Source organism: Hemicordylus capensis, chromosome 1 (genome assembly GCF_027244095.1).
Source record: "Hemicordylus capensis ecotype Gifberg chromosome 1, rHemCap1.1.pri, whole genome shotgun sequence".
In the NCBI taxonomy this organism is placed as follows: domain Eukaryota; kingdom Metazoa; phylum Chordata; class Lepidosauria; order Squamata; family Cordylidae; genus Hemicordylus; species Hemicordylus capensis.
Window position 1 is genome coordinate 334,806,275 of NC_069657.1, and position 26,320 is coordinate 334,832,594.

Here is a 26,320-nt window from a genome sequence, read left to right on the forward strand (position 1 = left end):
CATTCCAAAGCAACAGAGAAGGCCCAGTCCAAACAAGTCGGTGGCAACTGTACCCGGATCTCTCCAGATGATCTTAATAGGCAATCAATCAATCAATCAATCAATCCTTTATTACAGTTGGAGACCAGCATAAAATTAATACAGATTAAAAATTACAGGTAACAAAGCTAAAATTAAGGATGATTGCAGTTTAATATTTTTTTTAAAAACCCAATAGATATTAATTCATCGTCAAAAGGCTAAAACTATACATATTGGTACTAAAGTTATTTTAAAAATAGAGAAGATAAAATGTAGTAATAAGTAAAAAGGAGGGGTATAAAACTGTATAGTATACAAAGCAATAAAAAGACAATGGAATGTAATAAAATGCAGTAAATAAAATGCAATATAATGCAGTAAAACAATGGGTATGGAGGCATAGACGAGTGCAATATTGATCCAGAGTAATCAAGAGTCAGATTAGGGGGGCTCACCGCCTATCATCCTTTGCTGGATACCAATCATAGCGGCACAGAACTTGGCAATGTTCTATGTAATGTTAGAGTTAGAGTCAGAGAGCAATAAATGACTGTAGAATTGAGTCGTACGTCCCAGGAACTTACTTAGCAATGGGAAGATGAGGGCAGCACGTATGTCTCTGTAGAACAGGCAAAATAGAAGGACATGCTCAATAGTTTTGATCTGTTCTGAGCCACAGGGGCATAAACGCTTAGCAAATGGGGTCTTTCTGTAATGGCCCTCCAGTACTGCGGAGGGGAGACCATGGCAGTGGGCCAAAGTGAATGCCCTTCTTTCATTTGGGACCTCCAGCTGAGTGAGGTATGCTCCAGGAGAGGTCAGATATCTAAGCTCTTCATTGATATAAAATGTTGAGACACTGCTGAGGTCCGTTTGGCACTCAATGTCTGTAATGCGCTGCTTAATGATTGTTTTTGCCTGATCGTAGCCCATGGTAAGCAGGGACGGAGACTCAACTGCCTGAGCCCAAGTAGATTGATAATCATCATGAAGGGTTAGCGGGGCAAGGCAAAAGGATAGTCTAAGCCAATAGGAAAGAGTTGTCATCCACACCCTAGCCTCAATCTTGATCTGGCCTGTCTCCAGGTGAAGAGTGGCATTGGAGACACATCTTGGTACTCGAAGTGCTGCCCTCAAGAACTTAGATTGTACATGTTCCCGAGTCATAATATTTGGAAAGGGAACCAGCTGGGCACCATAGAGTAGTTGAGCTCATGACTTGGCTTGGAAAAGTTCGGGAGTGGCGGGAAAGTAATGTCCTCTTGCACACATGAATTGAAGGATAGCAGAGGAGCTTCTCTGAGCATTTAAGGCCACATGGTCTCAATGGGCTTTTCTACAGCCACCGGAGTGAAAGATGATCTTAATAGGCAAATGGGTGCATGACAAAGAAGGCACTCTCTTAAGTACCCTGGTCTGGACCCAAGCCATTGATGGCTTTATAGGTAATAACCAGCACTTTGTATTTCGTTCGGAAACATATCGGCAGCCTGTGCAGTTCTTTTAGAATCAGTGTTATATGGTCCCTTCAGGAAAACCCAGAGACCAATCTGGCTGCCGCATTCTCTTTCTGAACTATATACAAAAGCAGCCCCATGTAGAGTGCTACAGTAGTCAAGCCTAGAGGTTACCAGCATATGCACCACAGATTTAAGGTCATTTGTCTCCAGAAATGGATGTATCTGGCTCATCAGGTGAAGCTGATAAAAAGCACTCCTGGCCACTGCCTCAACCTGAGAAACCAGAGAGAGTTTGGGATCAAGGAGCACTCCCAGACTACGGTCCTGATCTTTTAGGGGGGGTGTAACCCCATCCAGAACCATCTCTCGGATCCTGACCCCTTACAGACAGTACCTCCCTCATCCAGCCCATTATCACCTCCAGGCAGGCACTTAGGGGGATCATGCCATTTCCTGATGAAGTTGGTAGAGAGAAATAGATCTAGCTGTCATCAGCATATTGATAGAATCCCAGACCAAACCTCTTGACAATCTCTCCCAACAGCTTCAAAAAGCATTGGAGACAGTATATTGGCTTGTGGAACTCTACACTTTAGCTCTCGCTTTGAAGAATAACAGTCTCCAAGCCACACCATCTGGAATCTGCCAGAGAAGTAGGAACAGAACCACTGTAGAACAGTGCCACCCAATCCCACCTTCTTCTAGCAACCCAGCAGGATACCATGGTCAATGGTATCAAAAGCCGCTGAGAGAGCCAAAGGGATCGGCAGAGCAGAGTCACACTCGATCACTAATTGGAGATCATCCATCAGGCTGACCAAGGCAGTCTCAACCCCATAGACCACCTGAAAGCCAGTTTGGAAAGGATCTAAATAATTTGTGTCATCCAGAACTGCCTGGAGCTGAGAAGCAACTATATGCTCAATCACTTTGCCCAACCAAGGCAGATTAGAGAGAGGTCTGTAATTAGTTAGCTCTGAGGGGTCTAAAGCAGGTTTCTTCAAATAAGGTCTAATAATAGCCACCTTAAGACAAGAAGGCATTTATTACTTATTTATTATTTATTTATTCAATTTTTATACCACCCTTCCAAAATTGGCTCAAAATTATACCATCTCTAATCATGTGACTGCTAGATGAAATAAGCCAGGTTAGGCAAGGGACACGAGAGCAGGTGGTAGGGCATATAGTCCAAAGCAGTTTGTCCACATCCTCAGAAGTAACAAACTGAAAGTTATCCAATCTAATTCTACAAGAGGAGTTGCTGGACACCTCTACAATAGACTCTGAAGCAACTGTGGAGGCTAGTTCAGCACAAATACAAGAGATTTTATCCAGAAAAAAGTTAAAAACATCACAGTGAGTGACAGATGGTTCCAAGTTCAAATTCAAGGTGGAGGGGGGATGAAGTAGTCCCCTCACAACCCTGGGCAACTCAGCTGGATGTGAATTTGCAGAAGCAATGTGAAAAGAACTGCTTCTTTGCCACTTGCACTGCCAGAGCATAGATCTTCAAATGATCTCTGTGTTGCAATCTGTCGGATTTGTGCTGAGTCTTCCTCCACTTGCACTCTAGTAATCTACCTCACCCCTTCAGCTCCGTAGTTCTTCTGAATACCATGGGGCTGACTTTAAAGCAGGTCAGAAAGGATGCTTAGGAGCAATTGTGTCTACCGCTCTAGTAAGTTCATTATTCCATATTTGTACCAGAGCATCAACAGAATCACTAGCAGAGCCAGCTTGAGAACCTTCCAAGGCTTCTTGGAATTCTATTGGATCCAATAACCTTTTTGGGCAGACCAACCTAAATAGGCCCTTATCAAATTTATTTCTAACACACCAGTGCAATGATCATGTTAAATTACATTTTTCTGCTAAAAAGAGTCACGCAAAATAACATGCACAAATAACATACAAAAATAACTTTGAAATCCACCAATAAGAAATTCACTAACAATGAAAGAGTAGACAAAATGGTTGAAAATTGAAATAATTCTATGTTTTTCAATAATAGTTATTATGCCTAATTATACATAACAATATTTAGACATAATACAAATAGATAGTACTGCTACATATCCTGGCTTCATTAGAAATATTTCGGTGTTAGGTCTGGCTGTCATTTTAATTAATTAGAGTATTTAATTACATATACTCTAAGCCCTGTGAGGCAAAGTCCCTATATTCCAGCTACACACACACACACACACACATCTGTATATGTCATTGCTGCATGTCTTGCTCAATTTTAGCACTGGTTTGAAAGAAGCCACTTCTCATCCCAAACTGGCTCTATGACAGGAACAACAGCTGGCCACCTGTAGAAGTGCAGTCTTTGGTTACATGGGACTGGACGTTCTTGGCAGTGGTGTTCATGCTGAGGAATTGCGTTCTCTCCATGGTTGCATGTCCCCTACCCTATCTGCATTTTGCCATAATGTGAGATGAAAAATAAATCAAAGCATATGTTTGTTTTGTCTTAATTTGCCAGTGACATTTATTTTATGGATTTCTGTTGTTCTTTTGGATTCCCCCACCACCACCCTCATGTTGTACTTTTGGGCAGGAGTGGGGGGCTGCTGTTGATACAGTGTTATGATTTTTAATTGTATGCCATTGTGGATGCATTGTGGAAAAGCAGTATATAAATCCTGGGCAGAATTTAGACTACTTAGTCATAACTTAGCACCAGTGAAATCACTGGACTGATCAATGTGCTCTCCCTTTGCAGATATTACTGGTATGATGTTCAACTGGATTATATAAAAATGGATCTCATATTGCAAAGACAATAGCCCTGTTCACACATTGGCTGCATTGTCATCTAACATGAATCTGTGGGTTCAACGTACCCATGGTTCCACAAACCCCTCCCTTGCTCTCCTGTCCAAATTTGGACATACAGGAGACCAGTCTCTCTGCAGTCAGCGAGTCTGCAGAGAGATGGGGGAACTGGCTATGTGGGCTTCCTTCTTTACTGAAAGAAAGCAAAGAGGAGGGAGGAGTTGAGGGAGGAGCTTACTCCCTCAACTCCGGTTCCAGGGGCAGCAGCCTACAGTTCTGAATTTCTATGTACCACAGGCTGCCTGGAACCTCAGGTTGCAGTGACGAAACTCACTGCACCCGCACTGAGGATTCAGATTGGAGTTCCAAATCTGAACCCTCAGTTTTGTCACTGTGTGTAACCTGAGTTGCCTGCATTTGGACATAATGTCAGCAGAATCTCAGGCCCATTCAACTGCAGTTCCTCATTACATGTGAATGTAGCCATTATGTTTAGCACTTCTATAGTTGGTGTACAGTGTACATAGGGGGCCAGTTCATATGATAATTTATACGTGTGATTAGATTCCTCTATCCATGTACAAATGATCATCTGAATGGAAAATCATACTTTCTCTACCCTGGATTTAAATACTAGATGTAATGTAGGATTTACAATGTGGGGTAGTCACTATCATGTGATTAGATGATCATCTGAATGGCAATGTGGTGCGCCCCCCACCTGCAACCATAGATTTTGAATTGTAAACAGGACAGGGCCCAAGACTGAATCATACAGTCATGTAGGCGGAACTTACTTTTGTCACAATTTTTTCTCCCTGCCTGAGGTAGAGACTTGTGTGAGAGACTCCTTTTAATCTCTGCCACAATAACTGACATAGGTTGAAAGCCTGCTGCTTACAAGAGAAACATGCTATTTATATGTTTCACCCACTTTATGGTATAAAACAAATGTTTAAAACTGTGCGTATACCTATGTGTTTGAGTTTCAAAGATGGATTTTTAAATTATTTTTTGCTGTGACAAGGAAAAAAAGAGGCAGCTTTACCCACCAAGCCTTAAGGCTCTCTTGTCTTCTCCCCACCCCCACCCCCCACTTTCAGAGCTCCATTTACAGCCTCTTCAGTCATTTCTCTCCTCCCACACTTCTCCCTGCTGGGATCTGACAGAGCATTTTGCCCAGGAAGATCCCAGTCAAGTTGGGGGTGAATGAATGACACAGAGAGGTTGCAAAAGGAGAGAACTTAAGATGGGGTGGGAGGAGCCAGACCACCAGGCATGTCCCTTAAGGCATAGGAGTCAGACCTGGTCCCTTGCCTTCTCTTCCCCACCTCCCAGCAGCCACAAGTGCAGGGGCATAACATCCATTGTGTGGACAGATTCAAAGAACCACGGTCACCATGCCCCAGGGGCCGCCCCTGGCACCCCAGCTACATCCCTGCATCTGACATCAGATACAGGGGGCATGGCAATAATAGCAAACGGGGCCGTGTGCCCCATTTTGAAGAGAAGTTCAGTAAGCGCTGGGCTCCCTGCTTGAAAAGGCAGGGAGAGGCATTCCTGGCCAGACTGGGAGCCCGGCACTGGCTGAAAACTCTCTCAAAAAAAGAGCCCCTGGTGGCGCAGTGGTAAAACTGCCGCCCTGTAACCAGAAGGTTACAAGTTCGATCCTGACCAGGGGCTCAAGATTGACTCAGCCTTCCATCCTTCCGAGGTCGGTAAAATGAGTACCCAGAATGTTGGGGGCAATATGCTAAATCATTATAAACTGCTTAGAGAGCTCCGGCTATAGAGCGGTATATAAATGTAAGTGCTATTGCTATTGCTAAAAATGGAGCTGTCCCCAACCATGCCCCTGCATCTGGCATCAGACTTAGGGCATGTGGCAACGATAGTAAACGGGGCCATGTGCCACATTTTGAAGAAATATTCAGTAAGCACCGGGCTCCCAGCATGGCTGGGATGGCTTCCCCCTGCTTGCATAAGCATGGAGAAGCCATCCCAGTCACACTGGCAGCCCAGCGTTCAACCATTTTTTCTTCATAATGGGGCATGCGGCCTCACTTGCTGTTGTTGTCACGCCCCCTGCATCTGACATCCGCCGCATCTGATATCACCCTGCCGCTGGGGTGGTGGGGGCTAGTGGTGGTAGCCTGGACAAGAGCTGCTGGCATCCTCACTACACCACGGCCACAGTGCCTTTTCCTTCTCCAGCAGAAATCTGGGGTTGTGAGCTTGGAAACTGTGAAGATCCTTTCCTATAAAAGAGCTTTCCCCAGTTTTGAGCTCACTACATTTATATCTATCTATCTCAAGCTGCTTGAGCCTCACTCATTCACTGACTTGAAAGCCTGGGAACAATAGAGGGAAGTGGTAGGCCTGCATCTATGAAAGGAAGGCTCTAAATACATGATTAGGAGAATACATTCTACCCCATTGGTCTGTAATAATTGCGGCTGTGGATGGAACTGCCTCAGGGGTGATTGGTCAAACTCCGCCCCCCTTGGGGTGAATGTGGGGAACTTACTGTAGCTCAAAGGGAGAGGCAGTTCCAAGCGGTTTTAATTTGTGCAAGTGTCTGAACTCAAGAAAACCAGCTTGGGAGAGAGGTTTTAATTAACAAAAGGAGTATATTGTAAGAAAAACAAATGCAATAAGACTAGGCAGTCCAAGCATAAAAGTACTACAAATATGTTTAAAAATAGACTCTTGTAAGGCAAGTTTAGCTTAAAGTTTTGAATTATGTGTAAATCCCAGGTGGGCTAGAGTTACTTTAAGATGGGGGGTAAGGTTTCAGAAATTAGAGAGAGAAATTCAGCCCTAAAGGAGCCAAGCAAGAGGCTATATCACCTGTCCTCATGAAGATCTGACTTGGGCAGCTGGAGATTCGCATCTGTCCAGGGAGGCAAAAGCAGGAGAGTTGTAGGAATCAGTGTGGAGGGATGCCCACAAGAGTGGCTTCTCAACAGAAAGGGGCACATCAAGTCTGATTGTCTGATTGTCCTTCCTGGGTGGGAAGGTGTGTGAATTGCCTATTGTTTTCAAGGCTGATTGTGAGGACAATTGGAGTGTGCAAGTTCATCCAAGAGTATCTTATGCTGGGAAGGGCTTCCCAATAGTTCTATCACAAGTTTTATGTATGTATGTTTGTTTGTTTATTATCATACTTATGTCTCTGGGTGGTTTACAACACAATAAAAACAGAAAGTAAAACATTAGTTAAAACAAAAATGAAAAGTTTAAAACAGTACAACAATTTAAAAAAATTAAAAGAATATTTTAAAACAGCATTAAAACCATTAAAACAATATTAACTAAAAGCCTGGGTGAACGGATGCATCTTTAAAGACTTTTAAAAAGCTGTCAGAGATGGGGAGGCTCTTATTTCACTAGCGAGTGCATTCCAAAGCTTCGAGGCAGCAGCAGAGAAGGCCCGTCCCTGAGCAGCCACCAGACAAGCTGGTGGCAAATGCAGACGGACCTCTCCAGCTGTTCTCAGTGGGCAGTGGAGTTCATGACGAAGAAGACGTTTTCTTAAATACCCTGGGCCCAAGCTGCTTAGGGCTTCATAGGTTATAACCAACACCTTGTATTTTGCCAGGAAACTATTGGCAGCCAGTGTAGCTCCTTCAATACAGGACTAATATGGTCTCTCTGAGATGACTTAGAGACCAACCTGGCTGCCGCATTCTGGACCAACTGTAGTTTCCAGACTACAGTTTTAGTTTTCACTGACTCATCCCTATTGTGAGGGAGTCTGCTGCTGCACTTGTCTTTATCTGCTTTCCCTTCCTGGCCTAATTGCTTCATTTGCAACAGTGTTATCTCTCTTGTGAGAGGATGAGGGGAGTTTTAGAGTTCATCCTAAGTCCAAAAAGAGCTCGGATCCCAGATAAGTCGCAATAGCTAGTTCTGGAGTCTGCTTAGCCGGGCCCCTACAGAGGAAGAGGACGTGTGAAGCTAATCCTCTTTGCAAATTGTCTTACTTGCAGTCCAAATCTAGGGGCGACCAGTCCACTGCCAACTAAGTGACTTGTCCCCATGTATAACATAAACTCGGAGCTCACATTGTGGTGCAGCTCCTGAGCATAGCAAAAGTGCAATCTACAAGCTTGGAGATGCAGTTCAACCAGATAGGCTTCTGAGAGCAAAATAAGCTCAGCTGGTAACACTGCAGCATCAGAAAATATTACAATTCCCAGGAAACTTTGTGCCTTTCCTAGGACTGCAGGGGAGAAGTAAAAATAAACCTGCTTTCAGAAGTAATTCTAAAATCATGCTGCAGAAAATGCCATATTGCCAGACCTAGATAAAAATAAAAGTAAAGCCACCCTATCTTCTGCCCATACTCACTAAGTACCTATGGAGATCAGCGTTATATGCCTATTGAGATCACCTTGGCTCTGAATTGAAGTGGGACTACCTCCAACAGCAGAGTGAATTGCTCATACACCCTCAAAGTGCTGAGACAGTCTTCGAATCCAGGCAGGGCTGCTTCATACCCAAGTTTTTATAGAATTAAGCTGTAATTCAAAGGATATTATGGAGGAGGGCAGTTTTCTTTCGCCGAGCCACACTTCTGAGCCTACTGTTTGTTGTTGTATGTACTCTTCTGCAGGCTGTGTGGCTCATAAGAATTCTTTAGCTCTGCCTGCTGCCCAGATGGAGAGTGGAGTTGAGGAACCACCTCTTATTTTGTGGGAAACTCTTGTAACTTCTCGTCTCCCCAAGCAAGGATCGGCCACAAGTTGAAAGCCTTGGTTTGAGCTTGCGGAGGGATCTGCGTCCAGTATGGCTCTTTTGGTTCAGGAGTCCCTGAAGCTGCTCTTCCATCGTATCACAGCTGTTACTGAGCTGTTGGAACACCTGCTATCTGAGATGAGGAGAGCCTTTAGGTGTTATTGTCTTGATGGCAATTTGCTTAATAAGCCTAACAAGGGCTTTTCCACCACTATTAAAGCGGGGACCCAGACAGAGGCATCTTCTTACTCCCTCCTGACTTCTCTGGCCCAGAACCCTCACCACCAACATAGAGGAACCCCTTTACAAACTTTTTTGGCTGACAAGGGGAGGGTATGTGCTGATGAGAAATCTTCCTATTCTCTAATTTATCAATCTAACCAACTGTGTTTTTTTGAACTCTTATAATAGTGACAGATGGCATTCTAAGTACCAAATTGTTAGCTCGCTTGCTTCCCTGCTAGCATTTCATCCTCATGTGGTTGATCTGGAGGACTTTTCTCTGCTGGATTCTACATCATTCTATACATTAAAATTACAGCTGATGTTTACTAGAGATTTGATTCCTTTGTCCTTGTTACGTATGAGGGACCACTTGGCAAAGTGGAATATCGTCCCTAGATGGGTTTTTACAGAATTCATCAATTCTGGGGAGGTTAAGAACAGGGTCTCTCAGGGGCCCGCCGATTCTTCTCGGTCAAGTGCCCCAAGGGGATCCTCTCCCACCCATAAAGAAGCCTGGCTGTGCTGCTAAACATCTAATCTTCCAGTCTGCTCTTCGGATTATAGTCTCCTGGTGTCCCCTGCGTATGTCTCCTCTATATCTTTTGACCCTGCCTTACTTCCACGGGGGAGTCCAAGGATTTCGTCCCATTGACTATTTCTGAAGTTGGCCTGACTTCGGATCTGTTTATCCCTGATCTGTCTGATCTTATAGAAAACCTGCTGGACATGCCTTTGATAGTGCCACCTGCTGCTAACCAGGGCCTTCGGAGATTCTATCAGTTGCCTACCTCGTCTGACATCTCGGAGCCATCTGCGGTGGAGGATGATATGACCTGCGATCTTTCCTCCCTCCTTTGGCCGAATATTGCCAAATTATCCCGCCTTGAATCTATCTTGGCCGATAACCGTAAATTTAGGAAAAATCTTCTCACTGTATCTCCTGGGAGTCCAACTTCTTTCCCAAGCTCTGCTTTGGAAAGGTCTTCGGCTTTGTTCCCTTGTGGGACTATTTGTTCCAGTATAGAATCTAATTTGCCGGTTTGTCATTTTTGAAATCAAAGGAAGAAGACACTACAGGAGGAAAGTGTAAGATATATTATTACACCTTCTTATTTACAGGAGAATGATAAATTTAACTCCTCCTGAATGAAGGATCAACTGTGCAGTTTGCCCACTGCTGATTTACACCAACTAAGACAGACTAAAATCTCATTTTTTTCCCTCACTTGGAAAAGACCTTAGGTAGCTTGGAAAAGTTATCAAGTCCTCTTTTGCAGAAGTGACAGTTTCAGTCTGTTTTTGATAAGCAGGATTATTTGATGCCTATGTCTGGTTTTGCATCGTCTGAAGGGAATATGGAAAGTTTTTCAGAGGTGAAATCCCCTGTGCTAACGTTACTGACAGGAAATGGCACTGGACCTTTATTTTCGGAATCTTCACTTGAACAATCTATTCCTGCTCAATCGGAGATTTGTAATGTGAGCTGTAAACAGTCAACCTGGAAAATTCTTGGTTGGAATATTGCTGGGTGGAATGGGAAGAGATATGATATAGAGTTTATTACCTTCATACAACAGTGGGATATGTTAGTGTTTCAGGAGACATGGACAAAAGAAGAGATTAATATCAGTGGCTATACTATTTACTCATTGAAAGCTCATTCAGATACTAACAGGGAAAGGCTGAATGCTGGATTAGTATGCTGCATATTGTTAGCTTTGAATGTAGAATCCATTTGGTTATCTGACCTTCCCCCTTATGCTATGGCAATTCTAATTAAGGCTAAGAGTGGAGATTTGTTATTGTTTAATGTTTATCTGCCTCTGGGTCAAAGACTCAATTCTTCTACTACTATTTGGCAACAGTTGGATTTATATATAACTGAAGCAATATTGAACTATCCTTATGCTTCTATAATCCTTATGGGGGATTTTAACTCTAGATGTGGTACTGATGAAACAACGTTGATGGCCTCTCATTTTTGGAAATGGGGCGACTGTATAGATGGTGCCCCCATTTCCAATTGTTTTTCTAAAGATAAAGCCATCAATTCATCAGGAGCCCAACTGATCTATCTATCTAGGATATTTGAGTTGACAATATTAAATGGTACTATACCCCCAGATATTCCTGAGGAATACACGTTTCTTTCCTTGTGGGGGAGTAGTGCTGTGGATTATGTTATGGTTTCTAAATCTATTCTTCCTTATGTCACTTCTTTTGATGTGGGGGAACAAATTTTTAGTGATCACTTTCCCATGTTCATTTATCTAGATCTTCCCCAGGAAAGGAGGGATAATCTTTTCCCCTGTGTTTTTGATGATAGCTCTACCAATTCAAGCTGCAAAATAAAATGGTCAAAGGAAGTAGAAAGTGAGGTATCTATGTTCTATGATTCTCCCAAAGGTAGAAATCTATATAACTCTATTGTGCAAGCACATTTGGGCCTGCAAACCATTACTGCTTATGTAAAATTAGAAGATGCTCTTATCCAAAAGTTTTAATGTCTGAGCAAGTTACAGTCTTCATATGCTCACTGCAAGAGAGCAACTAATAATTGGTTTGACTCACGCTGCAGGACACTATGCAAACAATTGAAGAGTATTTACAATTTACAATTGAAAGAGTATACAGTAGTTATTTACAATTGAAGAGTATAGATCGGGCTCAGAACAAACTCTCCCACCAATCTATTTTCAGATAAAGAAAGCATACAAAAGCAGTCTCAAATTTGTTAAACATCAAGCCTCACGAAATGCCTGGAATAAGCTTATAATGGCTACTAATAATAAAGATAGCCACACTTTTTGGAGAATTGTTTCTGTAACAAGCTGAGTTAACATGCCTTGTAGGATTTTGTCTAGATCATGGGAAACCCACTTTTTTACAGTTTATAATGATGTACAGCCCAGCCAGGTTTTTCTACCACCTCTGATTGATGTGTTACCCCATTGCCCCCCCCTTACTCCTGCAGAAATAACGAATTTAGTAGGATGTTTAAAAACTGGAAAAGCCCCTGGTCCAGACCTTATTCTTGCTGAACTATTAAAAGCTAATATAGAATGGTGGGCGTTAGTTTTAGCTAATTTATTTACATCTATTAACAGCACAGGAATTATACCAGAGCAATGGAAAACAGCAATAGTTGTTCCCATATTTAAAAATGGTTCTCATTTGGATCAATCTAATTATAGGCCCATAAGATTGCTGTCCGTGGTTGGTAAGTTATATGCTTTCTGTCTTTTGGATAAGCTTGAGGCATGGATCTCAGAGAACCAGATTCTTAGGATTGAGCAAGCAGGTTTTAGAGCAGGCCACTCTACTCTAGATCATTGTATTATCTTGTATCATCTAGCGAAGAAATATTCTAGTGGCCCTAAAGGCAAACTTTTTGTTGCTTTTATAGATTTAAAATCTGCGTTTGATTCCATTTCCAGACACTTATTATGGTCCAAATTTGAAAACATTACAATAGACAAGAGACTGTTATTCCTGATGATGCAGCTCTATTCCACATCTTCATTACGGGTTAGGTATGCACTAATGGGACTCTAACTGATTCAATTCCTTCTACTTGTGGGGTCAGACAGGGTTGTGTTTTGGCCCCTACATTGTTTAATCTTTTTATTAACGATTTGGCCCAATGTCTGGAAAAGGTGGATTCACATGCACCGAAGATGTCTGATAAATGAGTGCCGGTGTTGTTATACGCGGATGACGCGGCTGTATTATCTCAGACTAGACTGGGTTTGCAAAGATTGCTGTATGCTTTTGCCTGCTACTGCAATGATAACAAGTTAGTTATCAATTATAAAAAAATCAAAGGTCCTGTTTTTTTCTAAATCCAGGAAAGTATACAAATGGGTAGTAAACCAGAACCGTATTAAGAAGGTTTACAAATACAAATATTTAGACATTTTTTTCCAAGATAATCTTAACTGGAATACCCACAGGCTGTCCTCCATCCATATAGCCTGTAAAACTCTTAGTGCCTTTTTGCGCTTCTACTATTCTAAAGGAGGCCAGTATATACCTATGGCACTCCAGGTATCATTATGGATACAGGGGGTAACAATTGAATTGGAGAGAGTACAGTCTATATTTCTAAGAGCAATCTTTGCAGTGCCTAGGTGCGTGCCATATTCTGTTCTTTGCCTAGAAACTGGGTCTTTTTCTATAGTCTGTAAAGCTTGGGAATCAACTTTTGCTATATGGATTAAACTCTGTTTAGAGATTCGGGAATTTTCTTTTTTCTGTTACTTATGGTTGGACTCTTATCCAAACCCCTGGCTATCTTATGTAAACAACAAAATAATGCAATTGGGACTCTCTCCTTCTGAACTACTTACTCTGGAGAGCAATAAGGTGAAGGAAATACTATTTAGATGGTTGCATGACATTGAACGTCAGGAACATACATCTTTTGCTAACAGGATCTGCTCTCCCCTACACTTTGGGATTCTCCCCCCCGCCCCTTATGGGAGATAGAGGTGCAAATTATCTAACAATGCTTCACTTCTCCAAGTTTCAGGTTGTGTTTGCTCGGGCTCACTTAAATGTGCTGCCCTCCTCTTTTTTGGAAAGGAGGTTCGCTAAGGATTCTTCAGCTATGGTTTTCTGCCCTTGTGGCTCTGGTCTCCTGGAAACTGTTACCCATGTTTTGTTATATTGCTCTTTGTATCAAGGTGTTAGAGAAGAACTTATTTTCCCCCGTTAGTTAGATTTCCTGCAAGGTGTGAGCTTTTTTATACACAATATTGCTTTGCGGATACAAGCTGTGAGATCACAAAAGTGGTGGTCTTTTTTTTTTATAATGCTATGAGATTGAGGTCTCAATTTTAGGAGTTGTTTTACTGTTTTTAAAGTAATCTATCCTGGATGTTTGTATACTGTTTTATTGTGTGTAATTTTCAGTCACTATTTGTGTATATTAGTTATATTTGTTATTCTGATTTTTATCTCTTGGCTGGCCAATGGCTGTAATAAAAACTGATTGATTGATTGATAGTTATTATAATGGCTTTTTTTTATAAAGGTCAGCACTCTCATCACTCTTCCCAGTCACATGACTTCTGTAGAACACTTAGGTACATGGACTATTGTTGTCAGGTTCTCATCCCCAAATAGATGTGGGAAAGGTTGCTCTCTCTCCTCCAACCAAAACTGAAACACTGTTTCAGACTGATCCCAAATCTGAAACAGATCCTGGACTCTGGGGCAAATGTTTGGCAAACACCCAGCAAATAAACACATACAGTATTACCCATACACTTCTGTAGTAGCCAATTTCTACTATGGATTTTCTATTCTGTTCTGTTCTGTTCTGTTCTGTTCTTCATTCGGTTTCTATACCACCCTTCCAAAAATGGCTCAGGGCAGTTTACACAGAGAAATAATAAATAAATAAGCTGGATCCCTGTCCCCAAAGGGCTCACAATCTAAAAAGAAACATAAGGTAGACACCAGCAACAGTCACTGGAGGTACTGTGCTGGGGGTGGATAGTGGGAGGAATTTATCATTTCCTTCCAAAGGTAAACTGGTGATACTGGAATTATGTGGAATTTCATTCACATTATCTTGTGCCTTTTTACACAGTACAGCAGTAAAAACAATACAATGAGCTATACAGTACTTATATGTTTTAACTGATATCCACCCCCACAGTACAAGGTAATTAAACAAGTTGTTCTAGTAAGAACTAATCAGCCTACTTTCCTTTCACTGTCTCTACGACGGGACTAAATTTGGTTCAAATTGAGTTAGAGATCCGCAAGTTAGATCTCTTGCACCTCAAATGTTCAAGCATCTGCCATCTTGGACTGGAGTAGATGACATCATTACAAACTATACCACTGAGGTGACCCTGTGTGTCACTCACTACAACTGTAGCAAATTTGGTTCAGATCGGTTAAGCGGTCCACAAGTTAGCTCACTTGCATCTCCAAAGTTTACACATCTCCTATCTTGAATCGGTGTGGATGACATCATCACGAACTATGCCACTGAAGTGTTCCTACCCATTGTGTGTGGACATCACCACACACCATGCCATTAAGGCCATTGAGGTAACCCTATGTGTCCCTACAACTGTACCCAATTTGGTTCATATTGGACCAGGCATTGCTAAGTTGATGGGAGGCACACATACGGGATGGACACACCCATGGGGACACACACACACAGAATGCTGGGTGATCTCATAAGCCTACTGGAAAGTAAGCTAATAAAAATGGAGAGTATTCTTTTGCCATTGGTGCAGTTTGGGAATTTCAAAACAGTTAAGCCCATCACTTGACTGAAATGATAAATTCTAAATGAAACAGTGCATGAAATCTAATCAGAGCGGAAGCTCCTGGAGCATTTGGCGTATACATCCAATAACAGCATAAATGCTCAATGGTCATAGCAGCATTTTAAGATACGATCAGTTACATTCTTGACCATGAAATATTCATATAAATTAACATGGCCACTTTGGGCTGTTCTTTAAAAAAATAACCATGTGTGTTTTGTCACATTTCCCTGAGGGCACCCTGATCAATCTCTAGTCTGCCCTGCTATTTGGAATGCTTTTGTTTCATTAACCTCTATTAAATATGGAAGAGTTTCAGTGTTTGCACCTATTCAGGTTTAGGACCAGAGACAATTTTGAGAACCCCACAGGTTCTTCATAGAATTCAGCGAACCTCAGCTTTCTTTAAGGAAAAGGTTTCTAATTCTTCTAGTTTTCTTGAACAGAAATTGCCCAATGTAGTAGCCATGTATAGGGGCTAAAGATTTAAAAGCAATGAGTGTTAACCTTTCTCTGTGTGAATCAATACATGTAATTAATAATGAATGCAGTGACAGCAATCAAAAGCTTTAAAATGGAATGGGTTCAAGGACTTGCTTTTATAAATGTGAGGGATGTGTAAAGTCTTGGTTAAGTGCTGTGAGTCCTGTGCTTATTGTATTTTGTATTTGTATTTGACTTGGGCTGCTTCATAGGAACTTTTAGATATGGCAAAAAGTGCCTTGACCAGAAACCTTTACACAGAACAAAAAATCCCAAAGAATTATTATTTCTTGTTTACACATCAGACAGGTGTTGTTGATTGGTTTGTTTTATCCAGACATCAAGTCCTTCCCAAGGACCTGGGATGGCTGAATTTTATTGTCAGTTGTTATCGATATTGTCGCAGAATATAGGCTGTTCCCAGTAAAGCTGCTTTTTGTAATTGGCTGATGGTGATTTCTGTGGCCCCTATGGTGTTGAGGTGCTCTTCAAGATCTTTTGGAACTGCACCCAGGGCGCCAATTACCACTGGGATTATTTTGGTCTTTTTCTGCCACAGCCTTTCAATTTCAATTTGTAGATCTTTGTATTGTGTGATTTTTTCAATTTCTTTTTCTTCTATTCTGGTATCACCTGGTATTGCTATGTCGATTATTCTAACTTGTTTTTCTTTTCTTCTCGACTACAGTTATATCTGGTGTATTGTGTGGCAGATGTTTGTCTGTTTGTAGTCGGAAATCCAATAATATTTTTACATCTTCATTTTCTTCAACTTTTTCAATTTGATGGTCCCACCAATTTTTGGCTAGAGGTAGCTTGTATTTTTTGCAGATGTTCCAGTGCATCATCCCTGCTACCTTGTCATGCCTTTGTTTGTAGTCAGTCTGTGCGATCTTTTTACAACAGCTGATTAGGTGGTCCACTGTTTCATCTGCTTCTTTACAAAGGCAGCAACCGCTGTTTATTGTGGATTTTTCGACTTTTGCTCTTATTGCATTTGTTCTTAGTGCCTGTTCTTGCACAGCCAGTATTAAACCCTCTGTTTCTCCTCCTCCTCCTCCTCCTCTTCTTCTTCTTCTTCTTCTTCTTCTTCTTCTTCTTCTTCATTTGATTTCTATACCACCCTTCCAAAAATGGCTCAGGGTGGTTTACACAGAGAAGTAACAAACAAATAAGATGGAACCCTGTCCCCAAAGGGCTCACAATCTAAAAAGAAACTTAAGATAGATACTAGCAACAGTCACTGGAGGTACTGTCCTGGGGGTGGATAGGGCCAGTTACTCTCCCCCTGCTAAATAAAGAGAATCACCACCAATGTCTTTGCAGAATTATCTGCAAACACATTGCAACCCAAATATCAGTTCAGCTAAAGCCAAGTCAATTTTAGACATTTTTTCAGTGCAACATATTTTACCTATTGGCCTTTAAAGGGCTTGGTTCTGGCTGGATTATGCCTCCAGATTTTATTCTTAATAGTACTGCACCATGGCCTAAATTCCTGTAATTCTTCAATGCATGGGAACATAGTTTTGCTGTAGTTAGTTAGCTATAGGGAGAATAGTCTTGCAGCAGGAGGAACCACTTCTTTACTGTTCCTTTAAATGGAAACAAAATGTATGCTTTTTCAGGGTACTTGCAGGCTTAGATGCATTGATGCATCAATGCATAGAACTGTAAGCACAGAGATATTTTTAGACATACAATGACTGTGCATTAGTCAGGGTGAAGTCTGCTCTCTGTGGTGCTACAAACCCTGATGCCGGTTCAGTGAATACATGAAAAAATAATCTGAAAAGAGCATATTGCGATGTTTGTTTGTCCGTTTGTTACATTTCTATCCCAGTCTTCCCTGAAAGGCTCAGAGTGGCTTACAGCGTTCTTTGGAATTAATAAATGTTCTAGGAATATATACAAACCAATATATTTTAAGAAAATCAATACACTTTACATTGAGATATGCCACTTGAAATATGCAAGACCTTTGAAGCAAGCATCAACTTTGTGTTCTGGATCTCTACAACACATAGTTGCTCAGAGTGTTCTGGACCCATGGCTGAAGCTCCTGTGGAAGGAAACTTGAACAAAGTTAGAATTCAATGGAACATCATTGCGCTCTGAATTAGAACACAGTAGCCACTCTAAATTGAACAGCAAGATCCCAGATAGCTATTGGTCTTAATTACACAGGCTATGGTACAGTTAAGTATTATAAACATAACATAACCATTTATCTTCAAAAGTGCCACTAAGTTATCTCCTGGAGCAAAAAATCAATAAATGTATCTGTCTACCATTTAAGCATCTCCCCAAGGTGGCTGACCTCTTGCAATGCCCATTGCAGTGGAGCATTCTAGCTTGGTGCCTCATCGACTTTAGGGGCCTAAAATGCGGACATCTTCCTTGCAGGCTGCTTGAAGCCCCAGAGATGGCTGATATCAAGGTCATGTGCTAATAGAGCCAGGATTGGTGAGCTAAGCCTCAGGGGAATGCCCTGCTGAAATTGTAGCTTGACCAAATGAAATCACATTGCTCTCCACTAAGTAAGGCTGTTAGCCTAATTTTAAGAAAACACAGAAACAGAGAAAGATAAATGACACTCCAGACAGCCCTTTAAACTCCACAATCTGCTAGTCTTGGAGAGCCGTTCAGTTTTTTGAGTTGGTTGGCTGCCAATTCAAAAGACAAAAATGAAACTTCTGGGCAAGATCCAGGGCACTGTGTTTGAGGTTAGGTGATGCTTGTTCCAATCAATCTGTTATCTGACCGAAATGACTCAAAGGTTACAAAACGCCATACAAAACGGTGCATACAGATGCATACAAAACTGTATTTTGTCACCCATCTTTTTCTTGTTTATACACAATTTAGCATTTTTAATATTCTTAGGGAAAGAGAAAATAATGGGGGATGTACTGGCCTTACATATTTAAAAGAAAGAAATAGCCAAGGGCCCAGAAAGACAGCATAAAATATATAATTTTATAAATTGTCATAAAAAAGACTAGCAAAGTATTATCCATTATTCAAAAGGAAAGGAGACTGCCTGGAGGATAGTGCTGTGAGAAGGATTTATTTCCTACCCATTGTTGATGTGATTCACATCCACAGAGTGAAAACACATTCTGCTGTTAAATAATAACAAAACTGCATGATTTAAATTGCACTGCCTTTGTTTACATTTAAAAATCAAATAGTTGTACCCTAAATCATACTGCTAGTCATGCAGTGGGAGTGAGTTTCACTAAAACCCACTTCCTGCTGCCTGTGTCTTCCTGGGAGCCGACGGTTCCTGAGGCTCCCAGGGCCCAAGCCGTTTAGGGCTTTAAAGGTAATAACCAGTACCTTGAATTGTACCCAGAAACAGACTGGCAGCCAGTGCAGTGCCTTCAAAATTGGGGTAATATGTGCACTGTGAGCAGTCCCAGAAATCAATCTGGCAGCTGCATTCTGCACCATCTATAGTTTCCAAAAACTCTTCAAGGGCAGCCCCACATAGATCACATTGTAATAATCCCAACATGATGTCACCAATGCCTGGGTGAAAGTGGCCAGATCAGCCCTCCCAAGGAAGGGTTGCAGCTGGTGCACAAAGCACAAATGTGCTCCTGGCTGCCACCTCCACCTGATTTTCTAGGAGCAGTGCCAGGTCCAGGAGAACCCTCAAGTTGTGGGCCTGCTTCTTCAGAGGCTGTGCAACCCCATCCAGAATAGCTGAAACCAGTAGCAGCTGATGAGGGTCGTGCCGAGGGATGGCGAGAGGTGGCTTTAAAAATAAGTTAGAAGTGCTTACCAGTGTTAGGGCAGCACCTGCAAGCTTGCTCAAGCAGCGGCACTCCACTTGGGATCCCGTGCAGGGGGTGGTGACCTGCCCGGCATCCCTGCGGGGTGGCCCTGGCTTCTGCACATGTGCAGAGCCTCCATGTACTCACAGAGGCCAGGGCCATGCCACTGCCCCACAGGGATACTGGACAGGGTGCCACTGCCATGCAGGGATGCTGGGCAGGATGCCATGGCCCCACACAGGATCCTAGGTGGAGCACTGCTGCTTGAGGCAGCTTACACGTGCTACCCTAACACTGGTAAGCACCTGTTAATTTATTTTTAAAGGTGCCTTGCTCTGCTCCCCTGGTGCTGCCCTCACTGGCTGCTACTGGCTGAAACCCCATACCCCGATCAGGCTTTCTACTAATCACCATCACTTCCATCTTGTCAGGATTAAGTTTAAGCTTCTAAGCTCCTAGGGGTGTGTGAAATGTTTCGGGTACAGAATGATCTGTACCCGAAACTGCCATTTTCAGGTGATTCATTGCCTAAACGAATCACTGTCTTGCCTTCTTGAAATGTTTTGGAGCCAAAACGAATCACTCCTGTTTTGGATCTGAATAATTTGTAGTTTCGGCCCTCCATTTTGTGGCCGATAAAGTGCTTCTTCTTCCTCCTCCATTTTGAGTTCTGACGTCTAATTGAATTTCCTGCCTTTTTGCCTCCCATCGACTTCAATGCAAAAAGTACCGATCTGACATCTACTTGAATTTCGGGTCCCAGGGCCAAAAGAGTGGGGTGGGGCGTTAGTGCCTAATGGATGGAGGCTACCACACAAATTGCAGAGGAATTGGGCAAAGGGCTGATTTTTGGTGAATTGTTGAAGTTTTAGTGTCTTTGGGGCAGATTTGGGGCATATATTGGGATCTGGGGTGGAAGAGTGGGGTGGGGTGGTAGTGCCTAATGGGTGAAGGCTACCACCTAAATTGCAGAGGAATTGGGCAAAGGACTGATTTTTAAGTGATTTTAGACATTTTCACGTCTTTAAGGTTTTTCTCCATAAGGAACAGTGGAGGTTTCAGCAGCCTCATAACTCCACTTGGGGGGTGCTGGCATGGACCAGAGCGAGTGGCGGTGTAGTGCACAGAGGGTGCCAGCCACCCCCATCAGTTTCTAACCCATGGGGTACAGGGTTCTGTTGTTTCTGAGGTGTTCTGAGTGTGGATTCTCTGGTAGCAAATGAGAGTGGATTCATGGTTGTATTGAAAATCTCATTTGCTACCAGAACATCTACACTCAGAACACGTACACTCACAATGCCCCAGATTTCACTTTATGCCCCAAATCTGCCCCAAAGAAAAAATTCACCAAAAACCAGCTCTTTGCCCAATTCCTCTGCAATTTGGGTGGTAACCTCCACCCATTAGGCACTACCACTCCACCCCACTCTTTTGGCCCTGGGACCCATTTTTTAAAATCTGAATAGATTCGGATTCAGATTAATTTGGATCCGAATCAAATCTGGGGTGATTCGGATGGGTCAGATTCAGACCCCAAAACAAAATGGAGGTGTTGATTCAGATCCAAATCAAAACACTGAAAATCTGAATTGCACACCCGTATTAGCTCCCATCCAGCCCATCACGGCTTCCAAACCACATCTCAGAACCTGCTCTGCCTCCCTGGGATCAGATGACATAGTGAGATAAAGCCCAGACCTCTGGATGATCTCGCCCAGTGGTTTCATGTAGCTGTTAAACAACATGGGGGACAAAATCAAGCCCTGTGGGTCCCCACAGGCAAATGGACATGGAGCTGAGCAACAGTCCCCCAGTAACACCCGAACCTCCAAGTAGGACGAGAACCAGTTCAAGACTGACCTACTCAGCACCAACTCAGAGACATGCACCAGAAGGATACCATGGTCGATGGTATTGAATGCCACAGAGAGATCCAGTAGAACCAACAGGGATGCATCCCCCCTGCAGAGATCAGATTTCTGATATGCAGAAATCAGCAGCTAAATTTTTCAGATAAACAATAGGCTGGTTTGGATGGTCACCAGCCAGCACATGCAATAAGGTCAGAGATGTGCCAAGATTGTGACCACCTGGTATCACATGGAGAACATATGGAGGAGTGAACAACTTGATTAAGGGGCACTCTAAGACGACATTGGGACATCCTCCTGTGATGTCAGGGTAAGGATGCTTTTGGCAAGTCCCTGACCTTTCATGTGAGCTGACCAGTGGCAGTCTGAATTAGGGGTGTGCACGGTCCGGCACTGGGGTGGGGGGTTGCTTTAAGAGTGGGGGGAGGGTTTACTTACCCCTCCCGCCGCTTTCCCGCTCTGGCGCCCGTAATTTTAGTAGTAATTGGGGTGGCAGGATACCTCCCTGCCGCCCCTTCCCCCCTTTCGCTATGAAAAGCTCCCAGGAGTCCTCTGCGCACATTGTGCACGTGCTTCACGTCTCCGTGACGTGCGCGCGTGCGCAGAGGACTCCTGGGAGCTTTTCATAGCGAAAGGGGGGAAGGGGCGGCAGGGAAGTATCCTGCCGCCCCAATTACTACTAAAATTACGGGCGCCAGAGTGGGAAAGCGGCAGGAGGGGTAAGTAAACCCTCCCCCCGCTCTTAAAGCAATCCCCCCACCCGAACCAAACCGCCCAGGTCTGGACCGGTCCGGACCAGTCTGGAGGCCTTTAGAATGGCCTCTGGACCGGTCCGGGCACATCCCTAGTCTGAATGGGTCAGTTATCAACTTCTAATGTAAAGTGGTGGCATCTTTTATTGGATAAACTAATATTTTAGTAAATCGAGTCAAGTGTTCAAACAATGCCTTCAAAGTCAAGTCTTCAGAGTAGCAATAAGAAAGTCATGGGAAGGTGAAACATAGGTTACATTAAGTAGATTACATTCCTGCCAACAAGTCCCTATTTTCCCATGCAAGTGAATGGGAAAATAGGGAAATGTTGGCAGGTATGAGATAACAGTCATTGTTAGGCCTTTTCTCAGAATGATAAAAACTTAGTCTATACAAGTCCTCCAGAGAAAAAGTAGCAAATGATAATGTGAATGTAATAATAACAAAGCTGCAAGGCATTTCACCAGCCAGAATATTGTACAGGAACAGGACCCTTGTGATGCAGTAGATAGATAATGAAAAGGGGTGTTAACAATGGTGGAGGTCACTAGGGAGGAGCACAATATCAGGCAAATGTCAACAATATCATCAAGTCACTTCAGGACAGAACTGCATGTGGCAAGCAACGGGCTGCATTTTCTATCCCCTTGGTAACCCAGAGTAACACTTACATCATGTCCTGACACTATCATTTTCTGTGCTTTCCTGCCCCTGTGAGCAGCAGGTAGAGATGTGGAGGGGGTGGAGAAATCCACAATGTGATGGCAACAGGGTACAGGATAAACATTAAGCATTACAGAGGACTTGGCACATAGCTGCCATTTTTGGCAGTAGCCCCATGTTGCTCATAATATGTGTTCTGTCAAAGTTGTGTGGTGCTTTTACATGTAGCTGCTTTGTCTTTCGCTCTGATTCAGAATTCATGAAGAAGCCTAGTCACTGAAGGGGATGGCAATAAAAACATGTGGGGCAAAAACACACTAACCCTATTCACACAACCCCGTGCGTGTGGTCAGGGGGGAGGCTGTGCCAAACTGACCTTCCCCCCAGATGACTGCTGCCCTCCTCTTAGGGTGCGCTATCACGTATCCACACAATCCACACCACTGCTGGCAGATCTCTGGAGGCCGGGACAATGCGTCCTGGCCTCTGAGAATCCCACAGTGTACTGCAGGATGAGCTCAGCACGCTGGGGGATTTCACTGCATGCAGCCCGAGGAGACACACCATCCTGGCAACTGGGTTAAGAGCACACACCCTTAACCTTTGCTAGAATCTAGGCTTCAGAGTATGTGTGGGAGCGCTGTGATCAGGAGTGATCTCTGCACTCCACATGAGTAGCCTAGCCCGGGACAGGCTGCTTGTAAGAACAGCCTTACTGTGTGGTCACATTTATATCCTGCCTTCCTTCCATCACGGAACTCAAGGCACATGCCTAAGGCAGCCTCCTATCCAGAGGCACTCTTACCCCTGGACTTCCGGGCTGAAAGCCAGGGAATCTGCACACCCTGGGGCCCCCAAATCCTCTTTAGTCTGTCCTGGGTGGTGTGGGCGCCACGCCGCTGGCCCGCATTGTACTGGGCAGCCAAGCATAAAAGTGACCTGCACCAGGCATGACCTCTGCTTTAGAGACAGAGGGGAGAGTGGGAAAAGAAATATGTGGGGTGGGATTAAATTGTATGGAAAAGTTCCTGCTAATGCAGATTTGCATACATATACCTGTTTTATATTCTTAAATTCTTGCAAGTTCAGTTGGTTTATGCGCTCAGGAACCCACGTGTTAAAAATACTGTGTGTGTGTGTGTGTAGGGGGATGAAGCTTAACTTGCAGTGGGGTTGGGGTTCCAAAGGCCTTTAGGTCCAGGCTCCAAAATTACCTAGGTGAACCCTGCTCCTATCCAGGCACTCACAAGACCCAGACTTGCTAAGCCCTTACAATACTGCTACACCTTGTACCTTCAGACTTATACATGGACAGGATCCATAAAGAGTCAGCTATTTCCATGTTTAGAAGAACACAAATAATTTCAAAGCCTTTTGAAATATCTCTTAGTAGTGTTTACATTTGTTTCAAATCGGTTTAAATTTTGCTTCCTTTTCACATGGCTCTTCAACTCATGGGCATCCATCTTTACTTTGCAAAAACAGGCTATTTTTAAGCCGCTGTAGCTAAAAACTTCAGGCCTGTCAGAAGATGAGATAAAAAGACTAAATAATGCATCATCTTTATTGTCCCAATAAACTACTGGACAAAGGCAATTCTTATAAGGCTTGCTGAACTAGGAGGGGGGGGGGAGCAGACAGAACTGGAGAAAGGACTGGAATTATAGTCCCAGAAAGGTGTCATTGGTCAAGGTTGTAAATATTTAATTATTGAATTTAATCACAAGAAGTGAATTGATGTGTCACACACACACACACACACACACACACACACACACACACACACCTTTGAGACAGAAAGATCCTGGCAATTTTCTGGCAAATTTGATTTATTTGGCAATTACTGCCACCTGTCACTTTAAAACTGAATATTTAGGATAAATTATTCTATTTAGAATGGAAACATTATCCTCCTGATTAGTTCAAATTCAGTTCTCTTACAATTTTTCTGTTGAAATGCGTGTACACAGTAATGAATACGAGGCAGAAATTAACCTAATATTCCTTAGTAATTGTTACAATATTTCTCTTTTTCTTTATGACCTCCAATCTGATGGTTTGTCAACACTGGGAGGGCAGACATGCCATTATTGAATAACTAGCCAATAGCCTGTCAGTTTGACAGATGGGGAGCTGGTGGAGGCTCCTGCGAGTTGACTACAGACAACTCCACTGTACGTCAACCAACAAACTTTTTATTCTAACCATCAGTTGGTGCAAAACTCCATCTCTGACATTTGACAGTAACCATTTACACGTCTCCATCCTCATCCACAATATTTTGGGGCTGGACCTAAGACAGGACAGAAGATTGATCTTTGCAAAAATCTAAACTCCACTAAGTATTTCACCACAAGCCCCTTTTAGAGCACATCCACAGTCACAATTCCCCACACTGATGGCTCCAGATTTTAGCACTTGAACCAGAAATTCAGGAAGCAGAACTAGAAAAAATAAGTTACAGCCATTGGGCCTCAGTCAGTCCAAGACTGGACAGTGCTACCTGTGCTGAATGTGGTAGTCCTATAGTTGATTCTTTGGACTAGCAGGGATCAGCATAATGACTGGTACATTTCCTGTGATATGCATGGGTATCAAGTATGCTGAGCTAGTCCAACCACTAGAAAATCTCCCACCTAGTGTCGCCCCATGTCATTTCTTTATATATGTGGCACTCAAATGTTCTCTTCTGGTGTGAGGAAATGGTAATCTCATGAATTTTACTGCTAAGGTGAAAACATCGAGCATGCACACATTTTTCTCATAGCCAAGCAATTTCCATGATACACAGTTACTATCTTGACTTTAACTTGATCTTCTGTTTACTTTCCCAAAATGAAATTATTTTTATTATTCATGAGAGTGGTTTTACACACTTGGAAGCGAACACATCTCTTCAAACATCCAAATTCTTTTCACATGATTAAACTTCCAAGAACCATTAATCACCATTTCAAAACAACCTGGATAGTTATGTTTTGTTTAATGAATTGCTAAAATTCATCACAATACTTCAGAGGATCCACAGACTAACATGTGTTCATTTATTTCCCCCTCCCCTTCGCTTCTCACCCCCACATTAGGTATCCTTGTGTCCCACTGAATGTAATAGGACATAAACATGCCTGACTTGGCCTGTATTGCACTGTGAATAGACCTCTAGAAGTAGAAAGTTCCATAGCAGAGAAGCCACTGTATTTGCCTCCACCACATATATTTTTTATGGCATGGGCCCTGGCAAAAGGT